Here is a 15,228-nt window from a genome sequence, read left to right on the forward strand (position 1 = left end):
GTTGGCGGCTCTTTTGCTCTATCTTCTTCCCTTTTGGACGCCACCGTACTTTAGTGTATGATCAGACTGGGGTTCAAGCTAGTGGGATTAAAGCTTGAAATAAATTAACATTAAATAAAAAATAAAAATCTAAGTCTAATAATTTATAGCTAAGCAATGCTCCTAATCTTCCTTTTCCTTTCTAGCTCTTTTCCAATTTTTTTCTGCTTCCTCCTCCTCATCCATAACCTTAACTAGTAGGCATCCTTTAGAGGACCTACGTTCAATTTTAGAGTAGATAGTCTCTCCTTCAGCTAACACTCCATGCTTCTTCTCCACCCAAGCCTTTTTATCTGTGATGTCAGCTTTCCTTTTTCCTTTATCTTTGGTAGCATTTTTCTTCCTAGGCATTGCAGGTGTTTTGAATTCAAATCTTGCACCTAGGCGTTCCTTGGCAGGAATCACCCTGTCACCCTGACGACTCATCACATCAGTTTTACCCTGATTTTTATTCGAATCCTTCCTAGGTTTCTTCAGCAACCACTTCTTCACATCATTGGGCAAAGAAGGAGGAACCTTTTGGGTAATCACTTCCCATAAAGGTCTAGCACTCCAGTAAGCATCAAATCTGTCTACTTCTTGGGAAACAGGGTACTCATAGGGAGGACGAAGATCCCCGGAATGAATATTCTGAAGCAAGCCGTATTGTCTTTTTACCCTGCAGGGGTAATAATAAGTCACACGAGACAAGCTTGGAAGACGGCAGAAAGGTTGCTTGTTCACACCAACCATCCTTTCTATTTTCCACCATGGGACGACCCACTTGATAGCAAAATCACTTGATTCGAAGACTTTTCTCCACCCATGGCGCCTAATCTTAGGGAAACGTTTCTTCCTCCTCACGAAGCAATTGGGAGTACACTTCTCAATATCCTCCGGAGGGCTAATTAATCCTAGCCTTTCCATTTGCCACATCTGTAAAAAATTACAATGCAATTAAATTATTATTACAATACAAAAATATATTTTTTGATTTCTGTAATTAAAAATATTATTTTTCTACCTATAATAAAATTGGAGAGCCGCGAAAAGGTGCTTTTGGGTCCCTTTTCAGTTCATCTAGACTAATCATAGTCTCTCCAACTATCAATGGCATTAGATTTCTCCCTGATTCAATTTGTTCTAAAGTTGTTATAATTGATTGGCCCTCATTATTTTTACCACTACTAAGAAAAAATTGATTAAGCATGCAAAATAAGAACGCCCTTCTTCTATATGTATGAAAAGATTCAGAAAGAGGTTTATCAAAATAATGGCGTGCAAATTCTTTCAAATTCACTATGTTGCCATCTACTATTTTTGATAAATCCCTTTCTTTTAAATTAAAGAAGCGCTCAAAATCCTTATTATAATATGCATCTACTCTAGGGATTACTACGAGGTCTATTGCAGGGAAGCCTAAAAAAGCACCAAATTCCTCTAGCAAAGGGCTAATCTCATCATACCCTATTCTGAAACAATGAGTATCAACATTCCAAAATTCTAGAGCGGTATGTATGAAATCTAAGTCAAGATCTACCCCTTTGATGCCATAAATTCCACCCAAGTGAAATAAATCTAATTCTTTTCTCTCCCTATCATTAAGAGATCGACACCATTCATGAGTATATTGGGTGAAGTTTTGGGTGACTAAAGATATTATTTTTTCTAAAGCAAAGAATTATTTTATTCGCTGGAATTATGAGAAGAATCAGCTGGGCAAGGGGCTATTTATACACGAATTGCGAGAAGTTTTAATCAGAATGAAATAAAGTATCAGCGTCAATTGGCATCAAAACCCCGTAATTGGCGCCAGTCGTTAGCGCTTGGCGCCACACGCCAGGTGTAGCGCCTGGCGCCACGCGCCATATTGTGGCGCCAGCTGGCGCCACGAGCCATATTGTGGCGCCAGCTGGTGCCAAGTGGTCACAACAGACACACGTTCTTAACTTGCGTTTTTAATATTAAACTCGAGTCGGCTAATGACTTTATGGCTCCGTTTATCTTTCCTAAACATTTTCTTTCTTAATTAATTAAAATAGCTATTATATTAATTATATTATTCTTTTTTTTGGATTTTATTAAATTAATTTCCAAGTTTTTCTTTTCATCTACACACCCGACATCTTATTGGATTTTTTCCTTTTTTATTGTTTTCTTTTTGGGGGAGAGAGTCGGATACCCTCCATCAATAATAAAAATGACGGAATTTTTGCGCAAAATTGTTTGGCACACTTCTCTTGCATACACTAACATACACATAACAATAAACTCAAAATAGCATAAATATAAAAAATATGTCTAAAAATAGTGAGTCTAAGGCAAAGTTCTATGAAAAGTCAAAATAAAATATACAAAAGAACAAACTACGACGCCGGAGGACGTATGCCCATCATATCATAAAATTGCGCCGTACGAGGAGTCACCTCTCCACCAGCTCTAGCTCCAGCTCCAGTCTCTGTAGGAGGAGGAAGACTCAATGTAGGACCACTCCACCCAGGATTAACCTGAGGCTGAGGCTACGGAGGCTGCTGCGATGACGAGCCTATCTCGTACATCCCACCACCTCTGAAAGCCTAGGTAGCCTCTCTTAACGATGCAGCATGAGCACCCTCAGAAGAAGATCCCGAGCCCTCTGCAACGTCAGCACGAGCAGCCTCAGAGCGACCTCCTCTACCCCCTGACAAAGTACGACGACGTCTTGAGCTAGACCTCGCCGGATCCCTCCGCCCCTCAGGCCTCGTGCGGGTGTGAGAAGCAATAGGCTGGCCCTATAGAAAGAATTAAATCAGAAACAAGGTAAAATTGAAGCAGCAATGCATAAAAATATAAAGAAAGGCTACCTCTCAGATGACGTTATCCCGACGGGAAGTGGCCGCGTTCCTCATCCGGACGAGCTGGCTCCGGAAGGCATCTATGCATCGTGCCATTGCCGAAATCACCTCGTGTGAAAACTGTCAGAAAAATAAGTCAGTAAACATGTATGATATATGGACAAAAATTGTGAATAACTAGGCTTACTCGGGTCTGGTGGTGAGGAATCGACCGCTCTACGAAGCGCTCGCCCTCGGGAGCCGGAGGAATCATCTCCTCGATCGGTCCATACATCCCCTGGTAGTGGATGGACATACGGGGTGGCACGAACTCAGCAGCCCCGTCCTGATAAAACAAGAAAAAGTCCGTAAAGCATTACTTGGGGGCTACTTCATGGAAAGTAAAAGATGAAAAATCTTACCCTCACATCCTCAGCCGGTACGAGGGCTGGAGCTAACAAAGGTAGTAGCTCCTCAGCATAGCACCGCCCAAGGATCACATAGGACCGCCAAGGGGTACCAGCTCCCTCAAACATGCTCGACAACCGCGCGTCATCGAACATATGGCGTGGTGGAGGAGTAGGAACGACGAAGACATCAGAGGAATTCTGTCTAGCAACCCTCTCTCCTAAGTACGCGATCGCTCCATAAGTCCCTAAGAAATAGCGACGCTCAGCAGAATACTGTGCGGCTAATCCAGGGACTGTCCAACCGCCCCACGGCCGGTACACCACCTCAAGCCCCTACAAAGAACATCAATCAGGCAAGAGTATACCTAAAACATCTTAAAAAGGAAAATAAACAATAAAAGTCCTACCGCGATGATCTAGTTCCGGACGTGTGTAGTAGACACATCCACGTGGCGGCCGCCCCAAGAGGCGCTCACTGGAAATCCCCGCGGCGATGGTCTTGCCGGCGCAGCAGAAGGGAAGTACTCGTAGAACCAGATCTACAAGGAGTTAAAATTGTGAGTAAATGCTAGCTAAAATATAGAGCTAAACTTTATAGGGAATAATGTTTACCTCTACGACCTTGCAAAAGGAAGACAAAGCGATGTTTGTCCTAAAGGATCGGTGTCGACACGAGTCCCTCAGCGCACGAACAAAGTCAGCATAGGCCAAGCTGGCCCATTCATAAGTCCCGATCCGGTGCAGATCACGGACAGCAGGAAGATAGTAAAGCAACGCCCTACTACCTTTGTCAGGGGAGACTGTCCCTAACAACATCAGCGCAAAGATACGCACCCGCTGCTCTCGGGTGGTCGCATCGTCATCAAGAGCCGCTGCCAGCGTCGAGCGGCGAATTCCCCTAGCGCTAAAATGAGTCGTCTGAACCTCAGCGTGGGCCCAAATAGCGATAGGCCCTAACAACTCCTCGACCTCCGAAGAAAAGACGTCGATCCCACTGTCGAACGGCAGTGGAACAGAGCTGAACTCCAGTCCTGTAATGAGACTGAAGTCCGTAGGGGTGACCATCATCTCGCCCTAGTGGAAATGGAAAGTGTTGGTGGTGTCCCAGAAGAACTCCACCAAAGCGCGCACTACATGGTGACCCCCGCTGGAGGCAACCATAGCCTCGGAGGTATCAAATAGCGTAGTCAGTCCACAAGACTCCCATAGGAGTCTTGTCTTAAGATCCCTGGCGATGTACATCTTGTACAAATCGCCCAAACCATCACAGCCGAAACCGTGATAGCGCGTTCTCCCGACTGTGATGCCCCGTCTCGCCCTCTCAGAAATGTGGTGGACGGGGGCGAAGAACAGGGTCCGCTCATCCCACTCCGGGAGTCGACCAAGCGTAGTGGAAGGTGTGACGTCATCCTCTACGGGCTCATGCTCCCGTCTGGTATTTCGGGACCGTGAACCCGAGCCTCGCTGTCTAGCCATACTACATTGTGAAAAATCATCATAAATTAAGGTTCTATAGTATCTAAGGTTCGCCTAGCCGCATGATACTATGTTCCCAAAAAAACAGAGTACGTAGTACTAAAACAGAGCACAAATTCGAATTAAGCATAACGACATTTTTCAAGCAATCAAACAATTTCTTGCAACACTATAGTAATTATTGTGACAAATTGAACAAGAATTGCTAGAAAAAACGTCAAGAACAAGCTACATTGTTCTTCACGACCTTAGGAGGTCTAACAATGGCAAATTGCTCATTTCTTCACCAAATTGAGTCAAGCAAGTCTGAAATTACTCCTAAGGAAATATACAAACATAATCAAGCAATTTCATGGCATAAAACTTGACAAACAAAGCAAATTGAGCATTATAAGTTTCGAATTTACATGAAATTCGTGAGTAGACATGACAAAAATTCATAAAAACTGATGTGAGTTTGAAGAAAACTTACACAGATCGGGAAAATAGATGAAAAGAGCTTTGATTTGCAACAAATTTGAGCGAATTCGGTTGAGAAACGAGCAAGAACCGAGCAATTGAAGCTTTCGGGTTTTTTCGAGCAGTTTCGTGACGAGCAAAGCAACAAAATGAAGAGGAAAGGGGTATTTAAGGAAATCCCTGTGCAAATTAGGCTTGGCGCCTGGCGCCAATATCAGCGCTTGGCACTAAGGATAAATGAGTGGCGCTGATGGCTTTTAAGTGGCGCCAGAGCACCCAGCAACATGATGGGGTTGTTCTACCTTTCTGCGACATATTTTTGGGTTCCTTGGTACGCCAGTTAGCCCCTCTAAGAAATTTGACATGATTGGCTTAAAGTGACCGGTTTGATGAAAGATCGTCTCACTTAGCTTAAAGCGCCTAAGCATTGGCTCATTAGCAAAAAGCATCGACATATAAGTTCAAAAGAAAAAGGCACCGACGTACAGGTTCAAAGCAACGGAAGTGTCGACGTTCAGGCATAGCGGGAGCAAAGTTCAGGCGAACTTTTAAAGATTGACTGGCGTGGGTCTTCGGTAATTTCCTTTAGAAAGTTATCGCATCAAATGAGGATGAATTCAAGTAAGGATATCTTCGACGACATTCCCTAGCTTGCAGAGAGTTGTCACAAAAAACTGGAGGTAATTTCGGGCGAAGTTGTCTTCGATCATGTTCCCTTAGGCATGGAAGATGGTCATAATGTGGATGGAGATTGTTTCAAGAGAAATAATCTTCGATAGTATTCCCTTGGACGTGGAATATTATCAATGCGGATGGAGATTATTTCAAGAGAAATAATCTTCTATAGTATTCCCTTGGACGTAGAATATTATCAATGCGGATGGAGATTGTTTCAAGAGATATAATCTTCGATAGTATTCCCTTGGACGTGGAATATTATCAATGCGGAGGAGGATCATTTTAGGCAAAGCAATCTTCTAATTTGGAAGAAGTTACAGGCGTAGCGGCTTTCAAGCGGGATGGCATTCTCTAGCTTGTAGGAGGTCATCAAAACAACAGTAAAGCGACAATAATCGGTTACTTTCAGAGACGTGTGCTCGACGGTGCAAGATACGCGTTTCTTAACTCTTTTATGTATCGGCGTTACAAGAGTGATTTAGGATCGCAGAACGTTCTGAATCATTCTCCGTCCCTATCGCTACTTTGACTTTTGTTTTCGAAACTTGCGTTTCTCCAAACTCAGTCAAAGTGGGGGCTTCGGTAGACACCCATTTGTGTCTCTCCAAAACCAAACCCAGTGATGAGTACCTTCCACGTCTAATCATAATCGAATGAAGCGAAAGTGTGGAAAGCCTAGTGCTGCGGAAAGTTTTAATTTCTTTTCTCTTCTCTCTATTTTTGAAAACTTATTTTAAGAAAACAGCCAATCCAGTTTGGTTGGTCCATGATATGGGTCCAAAAATAGTTTAGTTTGATGGGGCTTGACAAGAGCTTTCCAACGATATATTATAAGCCCAATTCCGATGAATATTGAGGAAATTATGGCCAATTTACTAAACTGGGCCCGGTTTGAGCCTTATACGCGGCCCAATGATCTAGGGGAGGGCCTAATATGATTTATCATTCCTAATGCAATTAGGAATGGTTTTAGTCTTCTAGAATCATCTAGAAGGTTCTTTTCATTCCTAATTAAATTAGCATTGATAAATTGACTTTTTGACTTTTCAGAGTTTTATTTAAAATCAAATAGCATTTTCGAGGAAATTATATGATTTTATCCTCCAGTACGGCAAACTTATCTGATTTTTGAAAACGCGTTAAAACCAGACTTGGCGCCTGACCCCAGGCTTTGGCGCCTTGAACCAGTGTTGGTGCCTAGCGCCAGTTAGCTAGGGTTTGCGCCAACTCTGTTTTTTGTGCATCAGACTCTGTTTTGTTTAATTTATCTTTTTGGCTGATTTTCTCTATAAATAATGTATTAAAAACTCCGTTTCATTCACCAATTCACGAATTCTCACCTACAATCAGTTTTCGTTCGCAATCATTAATTCTCTAATTCTCTCTTAATCATTCACCAATCCTCATCAAGTTTTCTTGATTATTCCTTCTCTCTCTTTCTTTTTTTCTAAACTTTGTTTTCTCATACAAAATTCTGCATTCGCAAGATCTAGAAACACCTATCCATATTCGAAGTTGCCTTCGCCTTAGACGTGAAAGGTTTAATTTCTGAGGGTTTGGTCCAAAATCTCTCTTTCAATTATTTAATTTAATTATTTTTTTATTTTCCTTGAAGTTACTAACGTGTGTATTTTGTTATTAGAAAGAGGTACGAGGCATCAGAGTAAGTATTTTAATGGTTTCAATTGATGTTATGATGTAGAAATCATGTTTACATTGTTATTATGATATTCTTAGTATCATGTCTAGGGTATTTTTAATATTAAATATGATTGTTACGATGCTTCCTATGTTCTTTCTAATGTTTATGATTGCTAGTATCATGTTAGGGTTAAAGATTTGATTTTTATTGCTTAGTGACATGCTAGGGTTTGTTATTAATTTTGTTAGTATCATGCCTAGGATCTTGCTATGTTTATTATGTTTTAATATTAACATGAACATGATTATGATTATAATTATTATTATGATTATTATTCATGATTATTATTATGATTATTTTATTTATAATGATTATTTTATTTATTATTGAATATTTATTATGTTGCTTGATATTTATTCTTTATTTCTTGATCACCTTTTATTGCATGTTTAAAGGGAATTTAATACTTGTAATAACGCTTAATAAGATAATTAATAATCTTGTTAGGGTTAATGTGATTATAATTTCAAGTGATCGCCAATAATAGTTTATTTGTGCATTAAATTCAACCAACATAGATTAAACAGGTTTAGGGTTAATCTATTGATTGCATGTTAATCAGAAAGCGTACATGAATACGATCAGAATAAAGCAGAGGCCTATTATTAGGCCAGGTTCAATCTCTTTTAGGTTGGATTTGTACCTTCATCCCCGAACCCTTATTTGGTTCTAGACCTTATGGAGTTGACGATCTCTTGGATCGTTAAGGGGTGTAACCTTCATCCTATGAACGGTTTACAAGTTCCTAAAAAACTTGTTGGCGACTCTTTTGCTCTATCTTCTTCCCTTTTGGACGCCACCGTACTTTAGTGTATGATCACAGTGGGGTTCAAGCTAGTGGGATTAAAGCTTGAAATTATTCCCTACAAGCATAGAAAACCGCCAAATTCCTTTGCCGGCTTTCCACAAGCATGGAAAGCATCATCGGTGGATTTCTTCAGTCATAGAATAACACCAAATTCATACGTCGACTTTCCTCAGGCATGGAAAGTATCATCCGGTAGGTTTCTTCAAGCTTAGAAAACTACCAAACTCCTCAATCGGCTTTCTTTATGCATGGAAAGCGTTTCAACGAACGTTATCCGGTGGATTCCTTCAAGCATAGGAAGCTGCCAAACTCATTTTTCACCAATACACTGGTATCCTTTTACTCTTTTATCTGTGGAATTAACATTTTTCTGCATGTATCGGCGTATACAGAATGATTTAGGATCGCAAAACATCTTAAATCATTCACCGTCCTTATCAACTACTTTGACTATCGTTTTCGAAACTGTCGTTTCTAAAAACTCAGTCAAAGTCGGGGCTTCTGTAGACACCTAAAAATGTCTCCCCAAAACCAAACCTGATGATGATCAACCTTTCACCGCTACTATTGGTCGGGTTCAGTATTTAATCCCTAGAGTGCTTAAAAAATCGTATTTGATTAAATTCGTATTTTTGAATAGTCCATGGATTAGTCTTGAGGTTTGGTAAAAGCATAGTTTTAATTTCAACCCAAACTTATTATTTAATTTTAGCCCAAACCTTTTTTATTTTATTGTTTTATTATTTATTTTTGGCCCAAACCTTTTATTTATTTTACTTGCTGAATTCGTATTTTAGCCCAAATAAAAAAAAAAAATCAGAAAAAGGCCCGAAATTATCAATCGGCACTTAAAATGCTGAACGAAATTAGGGTTAAAAATGAATTCAGACGGAAAAGCGGACTAAAAATTCCAACGCCACGACAGTTTTCCACCGTGTCACGGGAAACTTTCCCGTCTGACGGTGGGATTTCCCGTGACACGAGAAACCTGCTGTGACACGGGAATTTCCGTGTCCTTTGCGCGTAAACCCTTAACTCGTTTTCTTCCCCGTTTACTAAATATTTCCCGCATCACACAAAAATTGCACCGTGTCACGGGAATGTTTCCCGTCTGACGGTGGGACTTCCCGTGTCACGGTACAGTTTGCCGTGTCACGGGATACTTTTTTAGGGTTTTTATCATTTTAGGGTTCCGTGTGTTCCCTCAACACATTTTCTCTATAAATACCCCCTCATTTCTGATGTACAGGGCATCAATTAATTCTCTAGTTTTTTCTCTCTTCTATGCTTTAGCCTAAACACTAGCCTACCCTTCTTCTTTCAAAATTTCTTCTTCAAATTAATTCTATTTAATTTAATTTAATTATTGTTTTCTTATTAATTCCTTGAAGTTACTAACTCGTTTATTATTTTGTAGTTGCAAACAAACAGAATCAAAGTAAGAATTATGTTCCTTTTATTTCTATTATTTTTCTAACGATTTTATATTGTTAGAATTATTGTTAAATTGCTTTCAATATTGATGTTATTCTATTATATTTATTGATCACCATACTGCATGTTTAAAGGGAATATGTAATTGAAAATCACGCCTAATAAGATAATTTGGACGACCGGTTTAGGTTCCTTTTTAATCTTATTGTTTAATCAAAATGATCATTAATATTTTAGAATTATTTGTTTCATTAATATTCACCAATTTAGCTTAATAATAGTTTGAAGCGAATTGAACATTATGTTTGTATGCCTTTGAGATCGCAGGAATCTCTTTTCACTATAAGAATCGAGTAGAGGCCAATACGGGCGAATGTGACTCAATGACTCACTTCGTACCATCATCCCCGATCCTCCTTTTGTGGTTTCGAACCATATGGAGTTAGTAATCTCTTGGATTATGAATGGGGTGTAACCTTCACGGGTCAATCGTTGTTGCCTTCGTTGTCGCTTATCGTGGTTGCCTTTTTATGATCCGTGAACCGTTTACAAGTTCCTTAAAAACTTGTTGGCGGCTCCCTACTTTATTTGTCCCTAATCATGTTATGTCAATTCCCACTTCCTATGAGTGCCAGGCATATTCACAACATGCTTTAACGTAGGCGCACTTCGAACGACGCCTACAGATACGCACGCGGAGTTTGTTGCTCAAGTTCCTCCGGATCATCGCTTTATCGAGCAGTCAATACCGTGTCGTCAGACTTGGGTGAGTCATTTATTTGCCTTTTTAATTGCATGTATATTGTTGATCGCTATTGACTTATCTTTTGACAGTTCCCTCGTGAGGTGGTGACGATGATGGCGAGAGGCTTGGACGCCTTTCATTACCAGCTACTGAGATGGAGGGATCGTGCTTCTTGTTGTCGTGACGACACTGCAGAGGTATCTCCCATATCCTTTTCTTATGCTTTGATTTAATTATTTAGCGTCTGACATGTCTTACTTTTGTAGGGACAGCCCATTCCTCCTTATACTCGGACAAGACCTAAGGCTAGGAGATAGAGGCCCGGCTCGAGGCGTCGTTGTACCTCTTCCAGGAGTGAGGGTGGCTAATGGGAGACAAGTCCACCAGAGAGACTGGATGGTTCGGGCTCTTCTTCTGAGGGTGTGCATGCTAGGTCAGCAGGCCAAGGAGGCATGCCATCGACTCCTTTAGGGGGTGGTGGGACGTACGAGGTTGGCTCGTCGTCGCAGCAGCCGCCGTAGTCTCAACCATTGGCGACACTTTGGGACTTCCTCCTCATTTGCGTCCTCCGGCACCATAGCTGTACCTGTGCTTATCTTATTTGACTTATACGACTTGCTAATTTATTTTATGACTTTTACATTAGACACATTGTATATACAACTTTATTATGCTTATTTTATCTTTGCATTTATTTTTTTTATGTGCATGTGAGTGTGTGCAAAAAATTGTGACTAATTTTTACGCAAATAATTTCCGTCATTTTTATTATAAATGGAGGGTATCCGACTCTCTCCCCCAAAAAGAAAAAGTAAAAAAAATAAAATTTTGACTAATATAAGCCTAAAATTAATTAAGCTTAAATTAATCTAAAAAAGTGTTTGAAAGAAGTTAAAAGCATAAAGTCAATGCACAAAAAACCGAGTCGTAATCGAAGAAATCATATGGTTTCCATAGTGGAAATAAACTATCGTCGAACTAAATTTCTGTCGTCAACCGTTGGTGTTGTCGCCAGACGCTGATTTCGTCGCCAGGTGACAAGCCTCGTCGCCAGGCGCTGTTCCTATCGTCTGGCGACAAACTCTTTTTCTCTGAATCCTTTCAGAAAACAAACTGCACCAGTTTTGTGAATAAATAGCCCCCAAATCTGCTGAATTTTGTATATTTCGAGCATATTAAAATAATAGTTATAGCTTTATTTCTCTTTAAGCAATCATGTCTAAGAATTTTAGTGATTTTACTCGTGAGTGGTGTCTTTCTTTGACTGCTAGGGAGAGAAAAGAGTTTGTTTTTTTCATATGGGAGGTATTTATGGTATTAAGGGGGTAGATATAGATATAGATTTTATTCATATCGCCTTAGAATATTGGGATCCAGACACACATTGTTTTAGATTAGACTATGATGAAATTAGTTCTTTACCGGAAGAATTGGTGCCATTCTAGGCTTTCCCTCTATGGATCTTGTGGTAATTCCTAACATTAGTGAATATTATTATAAAGATTTTGAGCGCTTATTTAATCTGAAAGACATAGATCTAACAAATATCGTAGATGGTAGTGTAATTAATCTGAAAGAATTTGCATGCCACTACTTTGATATACCATATTCTGAGTCTTTTCATGTCTATAGAAGAAGGGCTTTTCTCGTTTTCATTTTTAGCTAATATCTCCTCACCAGTGGTAATAATCGTGAGGGTCAAGCAATTTTAGTATTTGTGATGGAGCAAATCGAATCAGGGAGAAATCCAATGCCATTAATTGTTAGAGAAATAATGCTACGTTTGGATGAGTTAAAGAAAAATCCAAAATCACCTTTTCAAGGCTCTCTAATTTTATTACAGGTAGAAAAATAATATTTTTAATTACAAAAATCAAAAACATATATTTTTTCATAGTAATACTAATTATTTGCATTGAATTTTTGCAGATGTGGCTAATGGAGGGACTAGAATTGATTAGTCCTCCTGACAATATTGGGAAATACACTCCAAACTGCTTTGTGAGGCGAAAGAAGCGCGCTTTTCCATAAAGATGGATCGTCGGGAGTGGAGCAAAATATTTGCCTCTCGTGATTTTGCTATCAAATGGATCATCCCATGGTGGAAAATTGAGAATATGGTTGGTGTCAACAAGCAACCCTTCTACTGTCTTCCAAGCTTAACCAAGATGACTTTTTATCATCCCTGCAGGGTAAAAAGACAGTATGGTCTCACTCAAACAATTCCTTCTAGAGATCTTTGACGACCTCATGAATTACCTATTTCACTAGAAGTAGAGAGGTTTGACAAGTATTGGAATACTAGGCCTTTATGGGAAGTGGTTACCCAAAAGGTTCCTCCTTATTTGTCTAAGTTTGTGAAGCATTGGCTTCTTAATAAGCCTAAAAATGACAAGAAAGATCAAAGTAGAAACAATGTGAAGAATCGTCTGGGTGACAAGATAACTCATGTTAAGGAACGCTTAGGTGAAAGAGTTGAGTTGAAAACACCTATGATACCTAATAAGAAGGACACTACTAAAGGCAAAAAGAAAAGGAAAGCTGACTCTACAAAAAGAAAATTTGGGTAGAGAGAAAACATGGTGTACTAGCTAAAGGAGAAACTATTTACTCCAAAATTGAGTGTAGATCCTCTAAAAGATGCCTACTAGAAAAAGTAATGGACGATGAAGAAGACGCTCACAAGAATTGGAAGAGAGCAAAGAAGGAGAAGAAAGATTGAATCATTGCTTAACTTTCAATTTATTAGACAAATTTAATTTTTAAGTCAATTTATTTAAGCTTTTATTTAAATTCCATCATTAATGTAATTTTTATTTTATTAATGCAATTTTTAGCTTTTTAAATTAAATCAACATTTACATTACACTCTTTATCAAAGCAATGAAAACACTTAATTATTTTTCTGGAAATATTCGAGTACGGAAGTCTAAAATTTTCGAGATACACTGAAATTTGCCCAGTTTAAGGCGGCAAAATTGGCATCGAAATTTAAATCCGTCTCCAGATGTTGGTCTCTGTCGCCTAGCGTTATCCTCGTCGCCAGACGCTGCTGCTCGTCGCCCGACGCTGGCTTCGTCGCCAGACGACAACTTTTTTGGGGTGTGCTCGTAAATTTTCGCGCTAATTTCTCTGAGTTGACTTGCTGGAATGCGAGGTTTATAAAAATTAAAATGGCCGCACCCTATCAAGGTTGCCTACATATTCTTTCCCTAGGAATCAGGCCAAACGTAGCTCTCTTGAGGGTCCTACTCAAGTAATTGTGGGTAGTACTTCTTAAGTTGGTCAAGATTTGTCATGTTTGAGAATTCATGTCCATCCATATTAGTTAGTTTTGCAGCTCCTCCTAATAGGATAGTTTTGACAATATATGGCCTAGACCAATTGGGTCTAAACTTTCCTCTTCGGTCCAAAACATTTTTCCTTAATGCTTTTAGGACTAAGTCTCCAACTTTTATATTCCTTGTCTTGACTCTCTTGTTGAAGTGCCTAGCCATGCGGGTTTTTTTAACATTGAGTATGCTGTAGAGCCTCTAAACGTTTTTCATTAAGTAAAATTAGCTCCTCATATCTCGCTCTAGTCCATTCTACTTCATCGAGTTTACTTTCTAACGCGATGCGTAGAGAGGATATTTCTAGCTCTACAGGTTGTATGGAATCCATTCCATAGACTAAGGGAAATGGCGTATTCCCTGTTGATGACTAAATTGACGTGCGGTAACGCCACAAGGCAAAGTGGAGTTTGTCAGGAAAATCTTTGTAATTTTCTGTCATCTTCTCTATGATTGTCTTTAAATTTTTATTAGCTTCCTTAACGCCACCATTTGCCTGAGGTCTATAGGGAGAAGAATGATGGTGTATATGCCATACTTTTGTAACAATTCTTCACATTCTTCTTGAAAGTGAGTTCTTTTGTCACTTATCATTTCATATTGGACTCTATATCGACAAATGATGTTTCTTTCAATAAAGAGTGCTACATGTTTTGTAGTGAGTTTAGCATATGATTTTGCTTCAACCCATTTAGTGAAGTAATCAATTGCTACTAATATATATTTATGGCCTCCCGTTCCTGGAGGAGTAATTCTTCCAATGATGTCTATTCCCCATGTTGAGAATGGTCATGGTGATGTGTAGGTGTAGAGGAGAGATAGGGAAACATGTTGCAAGTTGTCATATATTTGGCATTTAGGGCATCTTTTAACATATTGATGACAGTCCCTAATTATGGTAGTCCAATAATATCCTTCGTGCATTATATTTTGGACTAGCATGTTGCCCTTTACGTGTGTTCCACATACCCCTTCGTGGACTATTCTCATAGCCTTTTTGGCTTCCTTTTTGCCTACACATAAAAGTGCTCGACCTTTAGGTACCATTTTGTGTAACTCGTCATTAATGAGCACATATTGGGAAGCCAAAAGTCTTAAGGCTCGTTTTGCCCTTTTGTCAGCATGGGGTGGATATTTTCCCTTTGTAACATAGTTGAGGATGTTCGTATACAAAGGTTCTTCCTTTTCTTCTTCTCCCTCTTGGGTTACTTCATCATCCTCTATTACTTGGATGTAAGCCGGTTTGTGTCTCTTTTCTATTGTTAAGGGCATTTGCTCAATTTCCGTAGGAATCCTAACCATTGAGGCTAGTCTTGCCAAGGCATCAACAAATTGGTTTTCCTCTCTGGGTGT

Source organism: Chenopodium quinoa, unplaced genomic scaffold (genome assembly GCF_001683475.1).
Source record: "Chenopodium quinoa cultivar QQ74 unplaced genomic scaffold, ASM168347v1, whole genome shotgun sequence".
Classification (NCBI taxonomy): Eukaryota; Viridiplantae; Streptophyta; class Magnoliopsida; order Caryophyllales; family Amaranthaceae; genus Chenopodium; species Chenopodium quinoa.